This window comes from Scyliorhinus torazame, chromosome 4, assembly GCF_047496885.1.
Source record: "Scyliorhinus torazame isolate Kashiwa2021f chromosome 4, sScyTor2.1, whole genome shotgun sequence".
NCBI lineage: Eukaryota > Metazoa > Chordata > Chondrichthyes > Carcharhiniformes > Scyliorhinidae > Scyliorhinus > Scyliorhinus torazame.
The window spans coordinates 141,826,356-141,846,350 of record NC_092710.1 but is presented as its reverse complement, the minus strand read 5'-3'; the positions used below and the strand labels follow the sequence as shown (position 1 = coordinate 141,846,350).

The 19,995-nt window shown below is 41.0% G+C and overlaps 1 protein-coding gene across 11 annotated transcripts in view; it reads left to right on the top strand.

Moving 5' to 3' along the window:
• The first annotated feature begins 7,419 nt into the window (after positions 1–7,419).
• Positions 7,420–19,995, top strand: part of LOC140410506 (myelin transcription factor 1-like protein) — a 676,895-nt gene continuing 664,319 nt past the window's right edge. For 2 of the 11 annotated variants that reach the window (XM_072498674.1, XM_072498670.1), the window contains exons 1-2: positions 7,420–7,782; positions 8,079–8,319. The gene's annotated coding sequence lies outside the window, so the exon portion shown is untranslated. Of the gene's footprint in view, positions 7,783–8,078; positions 8,320–10,599; positions 10,882–19,995 lie in introns of those variants that run through there. The other 9 variants (XM_072498673.1, XM_072498667.1, XM_072498678.1 and 6 more) reach the window with 7 other exon arrangements.

The window sequence follows — 19,995 nt, the reverse complement described above, 5'->3', positions numbered from 1 at the left end:
GAGACTAGCGGCTTTTCACAGTGACTTCATTGCAATGTTAATGTAAGCCTACTTGTGACAATAATAAAGATTATTATTATTAATCGGCGGATAGTTTCCCCCGATTCCCATTGAATTTAATTTTCCTAGGGCTCCTTGATGCCACAATCAGTCAAATTTGACCTTAATGTGAAAGGGCAGAAACTCTCTCTTCACCTTTGGAATTCACATGGTTTGTCCATATTTGGACCAAGGCTGTGGCGAACTCTGAAACTGAGTGGTCCTAGCGGAACTAAAATTGGGTGTCAAGAAGCAGTGCCTCTCGGTGGCACTGATAACATCTTTCATCACCAGGCAAGGACGGCAGCTTTCCTTCCCTAAAGGACATTTGTGAGCCAGATGGGATTTTATGAAAATCAAGTGGTCACATGGTCATCATTACTTTATTAAACTGGTTTTAAATTCCACAGTTGGTCAGATGGGATTTAAACTCATGTGTCCAAATCATTAATACATACCTCTGTGTTGCTCGTCTAGTAACATTACTGCTAAGCTAGTATTGCCCATATCAGGGCGTGATTCTCCCAAAGAATTTCTAATCTGTGGTGGGTTTTTCAGGGAGTTTCCCGTCGGCTCTGCTGGCGAGTTCCCCACCGCTATTCAATGAAACTTAGTCACATTTGTGGGCCCTGGGGAGTTTCTCACCTGTTTAGCCCACATTTAGATTTTTTTTAGCACTGAGGAGGTGAACTCAGAGATCGGGCTGCCATTTTGAAAGGGTGCCCCGAACTCTAAGTGAGCTTCTGGGTCCCCCACACCCCCCACCCATGGGCAATGTTACCCCCCACACACATTGATATTACCCCACACCCCCCAATTGAGGACACCCACTATAGGGTCCCTGGGGGTCCCCCCTCTTCAGGCCCCCTCAAGCCCCCTTACAGCACCCCCCTCCCTTCTAGGACACCCACCCATCACCTACCCAACCTCCTGGAGGCCCCTACTTACCTGCCTTGCACTCCCCCACCCTTCAAACCTCCCTTCCACCCTCATTTCATGGGCATGTTCACCCTCGCCCCCTGGCCCTTGGCAGTGCCACCCTGGAACTCAGGCACCCTTGCAGTGCCAATCTGGCACCCAGGCAGTGCTCCTGCTGGCGTGGCAGTACCAGCTGGGCATCTTGGCAATGCCAGAGTGGCAGTGCTAAGATGCCAGCTGGTCAGTGCCAAGGTGCCCACGTTCCAGGGGGAGGGCCAGGGAGCCACCCTGCACTTTCCCTGACCACCCAAGAGTCTCCGATGGCCCGGGAGATTCCCCCCCACCCCCCGGTGCCGTTCCACCTGGTCCACATTTGTGTGGACCAGCACTGTTCGATGCCCATATGTAGCCTCCCTGGGGAGGTCGGAGAATTGAGGGAGGCTGGTGGATCCCGCGCAAGTAGAACGTAAGTAGATTTAAGACCTACTTCCGAGAGTGGTGTTTGGTCACGCCCATTTGGGGTGGAGTTCTGACTCTGATGTCTTCTGGGAATCCGGAGAATCTCGTGAGGCGTGGAACCTGTCGAGTAGCTCGCTGGTGGGCTCTCCCGGGACTCTCCGGCTGCGTTGTGCTCTCGCTTGAGTGCAACCCGGCCGGAGAGTTGCGCCCTCAGTCTTTTATCTGCTTTGCTGCTATTTCTAGTCTAGTTTCAAGCAGTAAAGATTTGAAGCAGGAGCATTGATTTATTGAAGATTCCTACTGCTTCAATATAATGAAGAGGATATGATAAATATATGGAATGATAAATTGATGGCACTTGAAGTAAGATTTTCCAGAAGAGATTTATTCCCTATATGTAGATACCCAATTGGCAGGATTTAAAGAAGGCCTTAACTTGAATTTCTGTATAAAACACAGTCTCACTCTGAACTGGAGTATTGCATCCCATTCTGAACACCACACTTTAGGAAGGATGAGAAGGCATTAGAGAGAGTGCAGAATAGATTCAAGAGGAAGGTTCCAGTGATGCGGAACTTTAGTTACATAGATTGGAAAAGTTGGGACATTTTTCCTTGGAGAACATTGAGTTAAGATTTGCCAGAGATATTCAAAATCATGAGGACTCTGGGAGAGAAACTGTTTCCAATAGTGGAAGGATTGAGAACATGGAGACACTGATGTAGGGTGATTGGCTAAAGAAGCAATGGTGAGATAAGGAAAAATCTTTAAGCCGCAAGTGGTTAGGATCTGGAATGCTGTGCCTGCGGGTGGAGGCAGATTCAGTCCTAGCTTTCAAAAGAGAATTATTTCATCATCTAAAGAGGAAACCCTTTTAGAGATATGGGGAAAAGGCAGGGGAATGGGGCTAGATAGATTACACTTGGAGAGAGCTGGTACGGATAGGCAGGCTGAATTATGTCCTCCTGCGCTGTAACCATTTTATGATTCTAAGCGCACGTTCACTTTTGTTACTAGACTTTAATCCAGAAGCATTGGTTAAAAATGCAGAGAATGTGTATTCAGATCTCATCATGGAAATTTGAGAATTTCAATTCAGTTCATAAAATGGTAGCCATGATGTAATTGGATTAATACAAGAACCCAACCAATTGACTACTTGACGACAAGGATGGAAACCTGCCTTCCTGCCCACTTTGGCCTGTATATGATGCCATGTAATGTAATGTACACAGCAATGTAATTGAGTCATAATTACCCCTAGTTGGCATTTTAAATCACATCAAACAGCTACAATAAAAATATGACCTAGTCTGCAGCACCACTATCTGAGGAAAACGAGGCAAGGTCAATAAAATGTCAGCTTTGACATTGTGCCTTAACCCAAGAATGAATAATGACAACAAAATGTGGCGAAGAGATTTGTCAATTCCCTCCGGACCTCACCCATTTCCCTCTCAGCAGTACCTTGGCAGAAGAGCTGATCAAAATATATTTTTAAATTATGCCTTTGATTAGGGCATGCAGACCATTTGCCTGTCTTGGTGCACCCCCTTCTGGCTTCTTCTCTCTTGGCATGCCACTCTTTGGAACATTATGGGCCCCAAATGAGCCAGGGAAAGATAAAAACTCATTTGAGGCACTGTTGCACTTGCTCCCCAACCCCCACCCCCACCCCCACCACTCATGAACAAGGTTGTGTTGTTGGGGGTGGACACAGGTTTCTCTGCTTACAAAGCATGCTGGAGAATCCTGCAAATGACAGGGATCTGGAGCAGCTGACTTTCCTGCCATTTTCTAGTGGGTTCAATTGGTCTCCTGAACTTGCAGTGAGAGAGCAGCAGAACCTTAGAATTCATTCGTTTTATTCACAATTGAAAATATTGCATCTTTTACACCTCTCTTAACATCCCTATGTGCAGCAGTCAAACTAAAATTAAAACCTTTGCTCATGGTTGCAAGAATGGATCTCTAAATCCACAGAAAGTTACTTCGCATGGAACAAAAAATTATTTTGAAACATTATTACTTGTAAATTTCTAATGCTACTGTGGTGTTTGATAAAAGTAGAATAAATAATAGGGAATGGAGATTTATACAGAGATCAATTCACGATGGCAGGCTGCATGACCTACTTGTCCTTTAGACTCAGGCATGACGTGGTCCAATGATTTTCCCGTCTTAGACTGTTTGTGTGTATGGCCACTCCCCACTGTTTATTCTAGGTATGAATCACAAATGTGAAAAGTGCATGTCTGTAGGGAATGTGTAGGAAACAGACGTAATAAATAAAGGCTTTCCCTCCTTTTGTGTATTTCCTGGTGCTGACGCTGAAGGACTCGGTAAAATGTCTGCAGTGAACAAATGGGATGATATCACAACTCAAGATTCCCATAAGAATCTTCATAAGCCTCAGAAGCACAAGGTTGGGGCTGTTTAGGACAGCAGTAAACCATGGCAAGAGATAATCTCAGAAACAAATTATCTTCTGAAACTGCTGGAAATATCTTTTCTAACCAGAGAGGCATCAGGTTGCGTAATGGTAGATTGTAAAATGTGTGAACAAATGTGTTTTTACAGTTTCACATCTACCACAGGATGAAAACCACTAAATGTCCCACTTTTTGTGTTAATTCAAGGTGAAGCTGAATGAAGGAATTTAACACAATCACTGTAACTCTGGCTCAGAAAAATAGTAGCTACTGAATAACAGTCTCTTTTACAGATATTGTTAGATGCTAAAAATTGCAGCAATAAATTTTAATTTAAAAGTGCACACCCATATTCAGTCATTCCTGCATTTGTTCAACGAGTACTTAGGATTTCCTGAACCTTACTTTTACAAATCTTCAAATTATTCATGAGTTTTCATGAGAGCTTAAATGGTTATTCAGATGTTTGTAAGTTGAAAAATCAGCAATGAAAGCTTCAGGGAAAAAAACAGAGAAGTATGGTGCAATTGCTCACCATTTTCTTGCTCAGCGTTTGTTGCTTTGCTTATTGCTGCAAGCAACGTTTGGCTGCTTGTAATTTCAAAATTAATTTCAGTATTGTTGACATTTAGGAAATTCTGGTATTGTTCGGTGGACACCACTATTTAGAAGGTGTAACTTTTTCCCCAAAATAAATAAATAAACATATGATAGAAAATAAGGCATGAGCACAGCCGGTGAAGTGATACCTAGTTGAGATCAGTAAAGATTTTGGGTGGGACCCCTGGTCAGATTTATAATATTTAGTTGAAGTTTCAGATGTTCCATGTTCAGATTTTTTTTGTGGCTGCACACACTTACCTTTGAAATCAGATCCCATAATTGAGCCAGTATTGCCTATCTGCAATATATTTTAAGGACACCTGCATGCTGTTCACCAAAACATTTGCTGCTCAGACCCTATTTCTAATATTCTGAAAATGTTAAATAAAGAATATGCATATTTCAGTCTGTGGGCTGGTTAGTAGATAAATTTAGCTCATATGCTAATTAATACAACATTAAATTCAGAATATGACAATAGAAACAATATGTTAACAAGTGTTCCCCACAAGTGTGAAAGTCCCACAGCATTAGCGTTCTAAATATGAATGAAGGTTGAAGGTTTCCCTTAATAGGTAACCAACCACCTTATTATATGGTGTGTTGATTGGGTATTTTTGCAAAACAGAACATGTACATCAGCAACACAGTCTTTGGGCACCCTTGAATAAAAAAGTTATAGTATGACCTGAATTCCAAAACCTCCAAATAACATGTTGCCCAAAACCAGAGCTTCTAACTTTAAAATTTTTTGTCTTTAGCCAATGTTAAGGTGTCCATATAAACCAATATTCTGAAGACTGCTTTTTCTCAATCTTGCATTGGTAGGTTGAAAACTCACCTCCATGGCCGGGGAGAAAATGGCACTTATATATAGTTGTGTGCTGCCTGCAGAAACCTACATTTTGAAGTGGCTCTCCTTGCCTCTGGTGGCACTAATTACAGCGCTGTCTCCAAAGGCATTCTGTGTATGAACTCAGAACTGTATTATTAGTGTGGCACTAAACATGATTAATTTGAATATGTTCTTACTTGGTTCAATTGTGTGAATGACGACTGATCTGGACTGTGCATCAGTGGACTCTTACAATAAAATTGTGCACGTAGGAATTACAAAAATAAGCAAAATTTTGCAATTATATAGCACCTTTTACAACTTCAGGGTATCTCAAAAAGTGTTTTAACGCCAATTACATACTTTTTTTGAACTGTCGTGATTGTAATAATTTGGAACATGTGGGAGCCAATTTGGGACATGTGGGAGCCAACACAGCAAGGCCCCAGAAAACAGCAATGTGATAAGGATGAGATGCTCTCTTTTAGTGATGTTGGTGAATAAATATGACCAGGAGGGGTAGAATATAGAGGGTTGGAAGTTTTGCTACAATTATCCAAAGGCTTGGTTCGACCGCATGTGGAATACTATGTACCGTTCTGGGAAATGCAGTGCAGTGCAGACTCATCAGAATGTCGAGGGTTCCAATGGTTACATTACAGGGAGAAATTACATGATGTAGGCTTGTATTTTAAGCATGAGATTGATAAGAGATTTGCTAACCGTGGGTATTAAGCGATGTGGAGCCAAATGGAGTGAGAATACAGTTCATTTGCGATCTCATTGAATGGCAGAATAGATTTGAAGGGCCGAATGACTGACCCCTGTTCCTACATTCCCAGGATATCAGGGAGAACTCCTCTGAGTTTCTTTGAATAGTGCTGTGTGATCCTGAGAAGACAGTCAGGGTCTCGATTTAGTGTCCCATCTGAAAGAAAGCACTTCTAACAGTGTGGCTGTGGCGCTCTCTTGGTATGGCACCTAGATTTTGTTCTCAAGTCTCTGGAATGGAAATTGAATCCGCAACCTTCTGGGCAAGATTTCTCCCATTGAGTTACAGTTAACATTGCTAAAAAGAAATATTTATTTTCTTTGCAATTATTTGTACAAATTGGCTGAATATCTAATGTTAGTCAAAAGCTTTAGGATGTTTAATATTCTACCCTGAACTAAATTAGATTGCAGAAATGACAATGATGCATGATTCAGGAATCAACATTCTTTGGTTGTGCCCTCGATAAAATTCCCCAACAGAATATCTTGTTAAGTAGACAGAAATGAATTTACTGAACCCCCAACTGAAATTCATAATGATTGCATCCATATGGCGTGTGGATTTTAACTGAAAATATCACAGCAGCATTTAGATTTTACTTATATATGTATCTCATTGAAAAAAAATGTATTGACATGGAAAGAGGATTTTTCAATATCTGCTTGAGAAATTCAACTCAATATGTTGTTGTAATGGGTGAAAGTATTGTTAGAGCGATTTGAATAAAGGTTTTTTTTTGGAGGGGGGGTAATTTCTCCAGCACCACAATTGGATTTCGCAGGAAATGTATTGAGTCCATTTGCTTGCTGAAAAGGTTACTATTGTCCTCATTTCACTTATCGTGTGAGATCAGGCCACAGCGCAAGGGCAACAGCTTGCCTGCTATGATGGTCACGTAGGCTTGAGGAGGATGTTGCCCGCACACTGCGCCTCACGAAGCAGCCGAGTGTGTAAGGGGTTCAGCTTCACTCTCCCCTGGACTGAAAAATCCAAGCTGCCATTTTTTAAAAAAAACAGACTGTAAATGATTCCTATTCCTCGGTTCACAGAACATCCGATGCAGTGCCCAATCAGCTGAAAACCTCCACAGACGTCAGTCGTTGTTTTGAGCACTGGCGTCTGCAGCTGCTGGGAAAAGTGGAGCCTCCATTAGAGCGGCTCTATTGATTCCTGAATTAAAATGCACAAGAGCTAGCAGCAAAAGCACACGCCGAGCAAACGGCAGACACAGCGGAGGGAGGAGAAGTCACACAATTTGTTTCTTATATATATGTGTGTGTAGCAAGGGCTTTGCCGCCGGTTCAGGATTTGCTCTGTTTTCAGAATACTGCAGACCTCTTATTTGGGCTGTTGGACACAGTGTCAATCAGCCATTAGTGGAGGTGCTGCCGGCGTGCTTGCCAGTCAGGCAGTGAAGCACGGCAGTTCCGCCCAGACGTGTGCCTTGCCATTTTCATTTTAATCAGTTTGATCAGGACGTCTGCTGATTCATTTTGCAGGACAGCCCCTTGAGAACCCGGGTGGAAGCCTGAGGCGAGCCACCGTTGCATCATTGCAGCATTCTGTATCAGCCAGACTGCAGCAAGCACGGATTAAAACCTAGCATTTAAATCAAAACCCACCCTGATACAGTGAACTCCTTCCTCCACTCGATCAAAAACAAAAAAAAGATGCAGTTTTCAACAAAGAAAGATTAGAAACAGAGTGCTTCGGCGACCAAGGTGATGCTTTGTATTAAAATTCATAATCATTCATTCATAAAAGCAGAAAATTCAAATATACGAATTAACTTGCCCGTTATACCTGTTTCAGAGTGTGTGAATTTCAGAACTGACACCCTTATTATACAGCAACTCTTATTATTGATATTATTCAGCTCTTGGTTGCCATGGCCACAAAGCAAGAGACATTCAATTTTCTGTGTTCCATCATCATTATCTATGAGGCCATCTGTTGTGGAAAATGAATTCAGCCTCATTTGCATGACTGATAAGCATTTTTTTTATCTATTTAACAGAAGGTCATATGCCGGGGATTTGAAGCTGGTAAAAAGATGTGAAAAAAGCCTATCGAGAGGATGAGTGGGAGTGTGTGCATTAGTGGATGTATGTGGAAGTATAACAGATCCCTTAGGCCTGGTAGCCTATCGTGCTGCATTTGTCATCCTTGCCAAGGCGACATTTTTACCTAAGCTTCTGCACAGCGAAGAGTGCTGTTCCCTGCAATCTGGTTCAAGTCACAGTATTTTGCTTATTGTGGTGGGTGTAGTTTAGTTCTCTTTTTTTTGTTCCCAATTTTTCTGAAGAGTTTGCTCATATTCAAATATTTCTGATATGGATTTGACAAGATTCCTTTCTTTTTTAAGTTGTGATCTGTGCTGTGTTTTAGTAACTGCGAGAAAGTAGGGATAACACAGGCAATGCCAGCTGTGATCCATTTCAGATTTGTATCCGGGTAGTGGTTAAAGAAAAAGAATGTAATTAGAAAATGTGCACTCTGTGAATATGCTGCATAATGTCCTTTGAGTTTGTTTATTGAATCTGGTGCTCCAGTCTTCAGTTGTGTTTGTTGGTTTCAATGATAGCTGTACACCTTGTCCTTTCTGATACTACAGTCAGTCATCTACCTTCTAATCTTGTGGTAAAAGTTGGTCACTGATCTATTATTTGTTGAACTGATGTAGCTGGTATGAAGTCAGGTCACAGCTTAAAAGTGCTTGGAAGTTTTATGTTTACATGTGCATACAAATATTTTAGTGCCATATTTTCAAATAGCTGACTTAACTGATTATAGGCAAAGAAAGCCCAGTACTTTGTAGAACAAACACTTAAATATATCTTGGGCATCTCTCAATTTGCAAGCGAGTGAAAGAGCCAATATTTAGAATTAAAGTCAATAAATTTAAGAAGTAAATAGAAGGTATCGGACTTGACTTGGATGATAGAACTCTCAAAATGCTGCCCTCAACTTATTTTGTTTGGATCTTCACCGAATTGGTTTGAATGCTGCAAAGTTCTAAATAATTCTGAGTCGAGGCTAATATATATTTAAGGGAAACATAATTAAAATACCTTGGTGGTTCTCCAAAGCTAAATAAAACAGAATTATTTGGACTTAATATTTTTCACTTTTAAATCTCATCACATTAATGGAGACAATTATAACTTGCACTGTTTCTTTTAGAAATGCATTATTACTTTACAAAGCTTGTATTGCTCTACTCTGGAACTGCTCAGCACGTTCAAGCTGATGTGCACTGCAGAAGCAGAATATTAATTCAATTGCTTGTAAGCTTGGAAATCAGTAGTGACAGCTTCAGGATAAAATATAAAATATACTGCTATAGTTCACCCTTTTAAGCCTATCGGTACTATTTTTTTCCCTGCAAGGTAACTTTTGACTGCTTCTAATTCCTAGATTAATTTAATTAATGTGATTATTTGGGGATTTATGCTTCACTGCAATTATTCTGTGAACATTGTTATTTAGTTTGTGCATCAGTCCATCTGCAGGCTATTTTAAAGGGTGGCTTCAATTGGAAATTGTGTCTGAATGTCCTGTCAGCACCGGGAGCTGTCCATGGCTGGTGTTCTGAGCCCTGACTGACCCCCTACTGGCTAACAGGCAGACTGAGAATGACTCTTTTGCATTACCTTAGTTATGCGTCATGCTGATTTGTTAGCTAAGGATGTTTCATTGTGTTGGGGGCTTAATAAAACATTCAGCATGTGCCTTGTTGTTATAGCTGCAGAATATATTTTGAGAAGTCCAGCATTATTTCAGAATGTTGTTTTATTTTTGAACTCTCAATTGTATACCTGATTAAATTATTTGTGCAACTTTTTCACTCTTAAACTTTTCAAATCAAAGCAATAAGTATTGTATTGTATTGGATAAATTATATTGTTAACGGAGATATTAGCACATAAAGATTTATGCATAAATTAGTGGAGGTTAGTACTTAGTGAAACATAATGTCATAATTATATTTCAGTAATTTTGAACAGATACATTTGCAGTACTTAAAAATATTTTTTAAATCTCTTATTACAGGTAACAAAGTTGTGTAACTATTTTAATGTTAAACATCCAATGTCCACCATATTGTTTATTCTCTGCTTTTTGTGTTATGGTCGTACCATTAGAATTTTTGCAGATAAGGATACCCTATTTGGATTTGTTTTTAGATGGTCAGACTATTGAAGTTTAGGAGCATAATTTGGTTGACAATAGGAAGTGGCAAATATATTTTGTGTAAGGTGCAAAGTAAATTAGTGTTCTAAGGTTTAATCAAATAATTCATAGACATCATCCAATTTAAAAAGTAATGATCTGATGCAGATCACCAGAGATTATTACTGTAATCTGTGGTGTCTCTAAAGCTCCAAACACTAATTTTCTTTTTGCAGTTGCTGCATTTTATTTTTTTTTTAGATTTGATTTATACACCGGAAATGTGCATGAAATTTTATGACCAGATGTTTGAAAAATTTTGAACTTTTAGTTTTAAATTAGGAGGATAGGTTTTTTTTTGGTCACGCATCCAGCTTTTCCCTATATTACATTATATACAGTACTGCACACAATACTAGGCACACACAGCTCTAGAGATTCAAGGACCCGTGGGTAGTGTATCAGTAGCACAAGGTATACAATCCCAAACCATGGTCTAGTAGGATCGACCATAGAATTGATGCCAGTGTCAGGAAACACTTGTCACGATTGCTTCCATTGTTCTGATATCCATGAAATTTTGGCCACACATTTTGATCTGGATGGAATACAACTTTCCCTGATGTAAGACTGTAGCTGAGGAAGAGGTAAGTCAGCAATATGCTAGTGATTTTAAACTGCTGCAAAAGGATTGTCTCTTAAGGGAGCTCATATTCGATGCATGCTACATAGCTAGCTTTCTGCAGTCTCTTGTCTGTCTGATGCCCTTAAGCTGAGACTGTGTTTGATTCAGCAGCCGTCGCGGAGTATGTGCACTTACTCTTTTTCTCCCTTTTATTGTTGTTCTTCACTATGAATTTAGAGTTTCTGCCTTGGCCTGTTGATATTTCCACTAGAACTATTATCACTTTGTCCATGTGGCAGAACCTATTAGCATACAGATGAACAGTAGTAATCGTCGGGAGGTTTGAAAAAAAAAAGCAGGAAACACAGGTGAAATGTGCAATTAGAAAAATGGAAAAACTATTGGGTTGAGGGGGGTGTGGGGAGTGGTGAAAATCAAGGCCATTGTTGAAATTTATTGTTATGGACTGGATTGAACAATTTATTGTAGGATTCACTGCAATATGTAAGGCAGGTGGATTTTCTTTTTGCTTTTGGGATGTTTTCTTGGTAGTCTCAGGCCTAGTTCAGAGTGCAGACTCTGACTGCAGTAGATAGGAAGTCCCTGATCTCTCCGACTCCTTTATGTCTGATGTGTCACCAAACATTCCAGTAAGGTAATTATTATTTATTTATTATCTTTTTTAACAGCATAGTTCAATAGTAGTAAAATGCATATTGAATGTGGATTTGAACGCTTTTGTTACTTGTAAAATGAATGAAAGTTGACAGTTTTAAAATGCTAAGGACAGTTTCTTGCATTGTAATTTTCATAATACAGCCAGACAGTTGGAGAATTTTTAGATCTTGTGAGCTACATTTATGGACATATATAACATGCTAGGGGTCGGACCATTTCTGGTTTCATGGTGGATAGAGAGGAAAGAACCCAGTGTTTATAAATGCATTAGATTATTTATCATGAACTGATTTTTTGAATAATCAGGGGTGCTACTTTATCTACAACTAGTTATATAATTCGACCAGTACATTTTACTCTCAGGAGCAAAATTTTCCTTTGGTCTTGTCAAAAATAAAGAAAACAAATACAAATGAAGAATAAGGCAAACAACCAAGTAGTAAAATGGAGAAATAGGGTTGCGAGGCAGCAGGTTGTGAACCTCACTACAAACTTTTGGTTGTGGTTGAAATGCTGAGTAGCAAAACTGTAAAGATCCACTAGCATAACCAGTGTGCAATAATTTTATCAAACCAGCTGCATCAATTTCAAACTGTCTACCTTTGGCACCATAGAATTAATTTTAAAATACTGCAACTGGAGCACTGCCGATAAAACTTGGAAAGCATACTTCAGTATCTCGTCGATACTTTAAAATAAAATATACTTTGGAGTCCACATATTACTAAAATATTTCCAATGTCCCGACGAATAGATATGGTTACTGAATCACAGTTTTACTTTCCTTATAGAGTAATCAAATAGCTGGCCTTGTTGTATTCACGTCTCGCTATGTAGAAATTCCCCCCGCCACTTTCTTAACTTATTGCATGTAGAAGAATTCCACCATATGTCAAATTAAATATTCATGGAATTACACATCCTAGTATTTAGTACAGCTTCCTCATTGACTATAAATAGATCAGGAACATGAACCATACAAAGCAAAAGAAAAAGCAGCAACAAATGCATGCTTAGTTAAAGCAGCTTCTTATCATGACCATTGCTTACATATAATGTAACCTAGCAACAGTTTTGAAAACAAAATTGAAGAAATATGTAACAAGGAAAATCTGAGGATTGCAAATAAGAAATGAACAGTACGTATGTAACCAGTGTCTGATGGAAAGAGATAATGTGCAGTTTTTGTGTTGTACTTGAACTTGCAAATACAGTGTATGAAAACTGAATTGAATTTTTACATAGCGCAACAATGTGTTGGATTTTCTGCACAGTGAAATGAATCAAATGGCCTTTGCACATTTCGATGGGGACTGCAACTTCTTTTGTTAGTGGTTCTGGCCTTTATATAAACTATAGTAAAAAAAAGATTAAACAGCACAATTCATTCAAAATGTATCCTCAATTTTATTCCCATCTGAGCAAGTTCAGTGCAGTGAATATGTTCCATTGTGTTGGAGTGATACAGTTTTTAAAAAGTTTTTAAAATAGCTAGCTCACTTGTGCCTATGACTGTCATTTATTTTCAGTAACCTTGCGAATGTACCGAGGCATTTAAAAAATAATAATATTAACAGTACTATTGTCTGCCTGTCTAGGTACAGATAGCTACTTCTGGACTTAGAAAGAAGCTGGTCAAGTTACTCCTTTAAATCTTTTTGGGTTTTTTTGCAGAGGAGAAGTTGCACTTTGAAATAAATGTATTATTGTAGATTCTCTGGTGACTGAAACTTTTCATGCATATTTGTAGACTATTAGTGAATGCTGACTTTTCTCTTCATGTGTAGTTTGGTTTCATTTTAGTTGTTTTAAAAATTAATTGGTGGAATGTGGGTGTCACTGGCTAGGCCAGCATTTATTGCCCATCCCTAATTGCTCTTGAGAAGGTGGTGGTGAGCTGCCTTTTTAAACCACTTCAGTCCATGTGCTGTAGGTACATCCACAGTGCTGGAGTTCCAGGATTGTGACCCAGTGAAAGTGAGGGAACACCAATATATTTCCAAGTCAGGATGGGTGAGTGGCTTGGAGCAGAACTTGTAGATGGTGGTGTTCCCATGTGCCTGCTGCCCTTGTCCTAGATGGTAACGATTGTGGGTTTGGAAGGCGCTGTCTAAGGAGCCTTGGTGAGTTGCTGCAGTGCATATTGTAGATGGTACACACTGCCGCCACTGTGCATCAGTGGTGGAGGGAGTGAATGTTTGTAGATGGGATGCCAATCAAGCAAACTGCTATTTCCTGGATGGTAGCAAGATTCTTGTGGGTTATCCCATGACATGATGTGGTACAGAATGTTACTTTGGCATCACCTGAATATTTCCATTTCTTTTCAACTGGAATATTTCCGAATAACTAAAATCCTTTCATAACCAAGTCTTGAGACATTACATAATGTACTCCTAGTACATATATTATGTTGCATTTTGGCCTATGGATCTGGTGTTGATTATATTCATGCATTTATATACATGGAGTGCAACATTCCAACTTTTTGTTCTTTTGAGTGCTGAAGAACATAAAATTATGTTATTGTAATACGTTGTAGACGGATTACAATTTTATTTACTTTAGTTCCTCACTTTACATTTTTCTAATTCAGTTGAAACAGACGCTTATTTCAACTTCAGCAATTTTCACAAGTTAATCCGTACTTTTCTTGGCCCTGTATTCCACCGTGAAAGTTTTCTCTACAAGGTTGTTATCGGTTTAGAATGTTTGATTGCAAATGATCAACATTTCTATTGCTGTTTTCAAAATATGAATGACTTCCACAAATGATAAGGTTCAGCAGGAGTTGTTCAGACCCAAATTTATTCCACTTTGATTTTTTTCATTCTTGGGCCGATGTAACATGGAGGATGCCTGCGGGGGAAAAAACAACGAAAGTAGGAATCCCCAAATTAGTGATTTCTAAACTTAGGATTTATTTTTTAAATTCATAACACAGTTTTAAAAGCTGTGCCCATCTCAGTGCTTCTCGGTAGCTGAGAAAAGGCTGCATTTATTTCAGTGAGCAGAAGGAAGTATGGGGACCTGAAACGAAACATTGGGACCTTAATTTTAACCCTGGCATGTGGGCTGTTAAAGTTGGGGAAATCTACTTCCCCATTCTTATTGTAAAATCCCCGATTCTGATCTTAATTGAGTGACTGATTCAGTTGGGAACCTGTGGGTGGCTGAGAAAGTGTTTAAATAGCAATTCCAAGGCAGAATTTTGATCCATATGCAATTTTAATTGGTTGGATGCCCAACGGTTAATCCACTCAGTAATACCTTATGAGTTTGACCTCAGACTGACTGACATGACCTGTGGGAGAATTTAAAAGGGCACCCACCCCCATTAATATAGATCAGTTGGATTTTCTACTTCTTTGTGATTCATGTATCCAATTAAATATTGTTAAGACTGAAGCTATGGTTTTCAGTCTCTGCTCCAAACTCTGTTGAGATCCCATCCCTCTCCCTGGTAATGGTTTGAGATGAAGTCAGTCTGTTTGCAGCCTTGGTGTTACTGCTGATACTGATGTGAGCTTCTGACCTCATAGCCACATCATCACTTAGGATGCCTATTTCCACCTCTGCAATATCGCCCCTGTCTCAGTTCATCTGCTGCTGAAACCCTTCTTCGTGCCTTTATTTCCTCTATACTCAACTATTCTAAGGCACTCCAAGTTAGATTCCTACATCTTTCCCTCTGTAAACTCAAAGTCATCCAAAACTCTGCTGCCTGTATATTAACTTGCAGTAAATCCTGTTCTTCTGTCACCCTGTGCTCACTGACCTGATTGGCTCCCAGTTAAGCAAAGTCTTCATTTTAAAATTCTTATCCTTGTTTTCATATTCCTCCATTGCCTTGCCCCCCCCCCCCCCCCCCCACTACCGCAGCAATCTCCTCCGTCCCAACAAATCCTTGTGATGTCTTTGCTCCACTAATTCTCTCCATTTATGAATTCCAAATTTTAATTGCTCCATCGTACATCATAGGGGCCGGTTTAGCTAAACAGCTGGCTGGTAATGCAGAACAAGGCAGCAGCGGGGGTTCAATTCCCGTACAGGCGCCGGAATGTGCCGACTAGGGGCTTTTCACAGTAACTTCATTGAAGCCTAACTTTGACAATAAGCGATTATTATTATTATCATCATAGTGGCTACGCTTTCATTTGCTCAGATCCCAAGCTCTGAAATTCCCTCTCTACTCACCTCTGCCTCTCTACCTTGTTTTCCTCCTTTAGACACCTCTTAAAACAAGCTTTTGGTCATCTGACTTTCTCCTTATGTGTTTTGGTGTTGTACTTTGTGTTATAATGTTTCTGTGAAGCGCTTTGGGATGTTTCATTATGTTAAAAGTGATATATAAGTGCTATATAAGTTGATGTTGTTGTCTATTCCAAGTGCATTTCTGAGCTGAGAGATCACTTCTTTTTCATATGTTTGTCTTGCTCCCCCAAACTAAACAGATTCAGCTTATCATGGCTCCCATTTTCATTTCATTATTCTGGATGGATCAGCAGCAGCAACCAGGAAGAGTAGAATCAGAGCCTGATAGCACATGGCAGGTGATGGAGGCTGGTAGTGCATGTCTTACCCAGTCCACAAGGTTCATGGGCATTTAGGGGAACAGTGTCTCGGGAGGCTGTGCATTATTAGTCGGGCAGTTATAGATCTATGCAGAATCCTGCCACTTGCCTTATTACCTGCTGTATAAGAGGACTATCCTTTGTGAGTAGCTGTGACGGTTGCCGCTGCCCTAAACTTTCCCCTTGGGCTCTTTTTAGACCGATAGAGGAGACATCAATGTTATCCCTCAGATCTGCAATGCACAGCAGGTCACTAATGCCCTCTTAACCAGAGCCAATGAGTACATTGTTGATGAACATTGACAGCCAGAATGAATGAGTGGTTGGATTGTAGCTGAGGCCTGCTAGCCCTTTATACAGAACATTATTAACTGCACACTATCAGGACAGGAGCGACTCTTCTTGACAGGGAAGGTTATTAATCCATCAATACCCAACTGGTGTGTGATCACCAACAGATTACCCAAGTCTGTACTGGATTTACAGACAGCTTCAATCAAACTTTCATTCAAAGACAATTATCCATCACCTTACTATAATATCCATCTGGATAGGTCAGAGGATGGAGGCAAGGGGACAAGGGACACCCACCCAGCTGATCACACCTCTCCGCAACGCCAAACACACCTGAGTAGCGTACGTACAATAAATAGCTATGGGACCACCAGAAAAGTTATTGGCAGCTTGAACCTACGGCTCCAGTACCTTAATCACTCTGTGGGCCAAGTGTTGTGGTGGTTACAAAATGGTGGTTAAGAGAATAGAGACCAAGGTATTGTTCGGAACAACTCAAGGAAGAGTAAACAAATGCGCAATCAACCATCTGCATTGCACCCGAACGGGAGAGCAACACAACCAGTAAATGGCGGGAGAGGCCTTCCGCAGGCTTCCCGACAGCCAGTCTGCCTCACCAGTTTTTCCTTGGTCTCATGAGGTGTCGCAAACAGGAATCCACCCATTGTGGACAGGACCAGGCCTCGCATGCCTAAGTAAGTTTAAAACCCGCTTAGGCATGCTGACTCGGAATCTATCAGGCTCCCAGCATCGACTGGCCTCGCCAGGGATTCCCCAGTCGGTTGCCGTTCAGTACTGGTCCACACAAACGTGGACCAGTTCTAATGGAACTGGGTGTCTCCCGGGCCCTTAGAGGCCCGTGGGTGCTCAGGGACAGGGCAGCATAGCCCCCTGGCCCTCCTGCTTGAATGTCAGCACATTGGCACTGCCAGGATCGCACCATGGCACTGCCCCATGCCACTACCAAGGTGCCCAGGTGGCACTGCAAAGCTGACAGGAGCACTGCCAGGGTGGTGCTGTCAGGGTTGCATTGCCAAGGGCCAGGGCCTGAGGGGGTCCATGCCCATGAAAGGAGAAGAAGGAGGAACATGAAGGTGGGGGAGATGCAGGTGTGTATGCAGAGGCCTCGGGAAGGTTGGAGGAGGTGAAGGGTGGGCATCCTGGAAGGTGAAGGGCCCAAAAAGGGACGAGGGAAAGCCTGAAAAGGGGGCCCGTCAGAGACCTCATAGCGGGGTGTCATCACTTGGGGGAGTGGGGTAATGCCTATTTGTGTGGGGGGTGACATGGGGGTGTGTGCACGATCCACAAGCCCACTTAGAGATTGTGCACCCTTTCAAAATGGTGGTTCGATCTCTGAGGAGCCGATCAAGACAACAAATTCAGCTCCTCAGCGATTAAAATAATTATAATGTGGAGATGCTGCCGTTGGACTGGGGTGAGCACAGTAAGAAGTCTTACAACACCTGGTTAAAGTCCAACAGGTTTGTTTCGAATCACTAGCTTTTGGAGAACTGCTCCTTCCTCAGGTGAATGAAGAGTGGGTTCCAGAAACATATATATATAGACAATGTCAAAGATGCAGTATTGCAGGGAACCTGCTGACAGAGCCGGGGTGAAACTTCCAGCAAAATCCGCCACAATGACACTTAGAAACTCTTCTGTTAGACCGCGACCAAAGTTTATAAGTTAAAGAAATAATTGCAGGAACTAGATGTAAAGTGGCACAGCCGACTTCAGAGGTAAATGGAATGTTTGATTCAATTTTAATATAGTCTATGAATTGAGAGTTAATGCAATTATGAACTGTTTGTCCAGCAGTCAAGACAAAGAAATCCTGAAGAGGTCAGTGAAAAATCCTGAACTGGGGTTGCTATTAAATGTGGAGCAGAACTTCTGTTTAAAAGAGTCATTTGTAAAACCTGGATTGGATTTCGGAATGCAAACCACTAAGGGAAAGCATTATTGTGAGAGAATATTTTGAAGAGTGGTTTTGGGAGAGAAGTTTGAAAACTCTCATGTGACAATCATCTGGGGGAAGGGGGGGGGGGCTTGGGGGAAGGCTTCTGTGGAGAAAATTACAGATATTAACTTGGGTTCAGAGCAGAGTGTGTGTATTTGACCACAAGTAATTTGTGTGCTTAAAAGGGACTTTGTGTTAATGTGAGCATAGCTTAAGATGTATCTTAAAATCTCTATATATCTGTTAGGCTAAGGCAGTAGTAAAGAAATATTGTATAATAATCCAGCATTTCATGTTTAATAAATATATTTTCCTTGTTGTTAAAACTAATCAGTGATCCTGTGATTCTGTTCCTCCATGTTTTATTCAAAAAAAGAAAAGTTACAGTTCTTTGATCCAAGGTTCCATTCTGGGATCTTCCTACCTAGTTTTAGCATCAACTGGGATTGTAACAATGGGCGAGATCTTCCAGCTGTTCACACCGGTGGGATCTTACGGTCCCGCCAACGGTGAATTGGATTCGATTTGATTTGGGGTTATTGTCACGTGTGCCAAGGTACAGTGAATAGTATTTTTCTGCATACAGTCCAGACAGATCATTCCATAGATGAAAAATATAAGACATACGATAGATACACAATCTAAATACATAGACATCAGGTAAAGCATATGGAGTGCAGCGCTACTCGGTAGAGAAGACGCGTGGAGAGATCAGTTCAGTCCATAAGAGGGTCATTCAGGAGTCTGGTATCAGCGGGTAGAAGCTGTTTTTGAATCTGTTAGTGCGTGTTCTCAGACTTTTGTATCTCCTGCCCGATGGAAGAAGTTGGAAGAGTGAGTAAGCCGAATGGGAGTGGTCTGTGATTATTTTACCCGCTTTCCCAAGGCGGCTGGAGGCATAAACAGAGTCAGTGGATGGGAGACGGGTTCACGTGATGGACTGGGTTGCGTTCACGACTCTGTAGTTTCTTACCGTCTTCAGCTGAGCAATTGGCATATCAAGTTGCGATGCAGCCAGCTAGGATGCATCCTCACTGTGGTTTTCCTGGTGGCATGCGATGGGAAATCGCATTGACAGTGGTGGGACCAGATGATCCCGGCCAACAGCAGGCCACATCCCACTTCCCAGAAAGACACCACGGGGAGGCCAGAGTATCTCAGTGAACATGCACAATGTATGGCACAATGTACTATTAGATTTATTTTCTATTGGGTTGCAGACTTTGCAGATTAATTTCCTCACTTGATTTATTGATCATTTACCAACCCAAGTCAGATTTATTGCTGTTTTACTTTGGGTTAATCAAAGTATGACTATGGTAGCATGGCAGAATCTCAGTGTAATCTTTCTGTGGTATGGTATGCCAGATATAATTCTTCATTCTCCTTCACATTGCTGAAATCAAGATCCATTCCATTGTTTAACTTATTCCTCCCAAGGTGTCAAAACTTAGGAATTCCTTAGCCCTCACCTTAAACAAGACAGGCGACGTGCAGCCATTTGCTTGCTTGGACATATTGCAGATAATTGAACTCCGCAGAGTCACCTTTTCAAGACTTTTGGTAGCCATAAATTCTTGACAATCATAGTTGGGACTTCATTTTGACACTGCCCAATGTTATGTGCAAG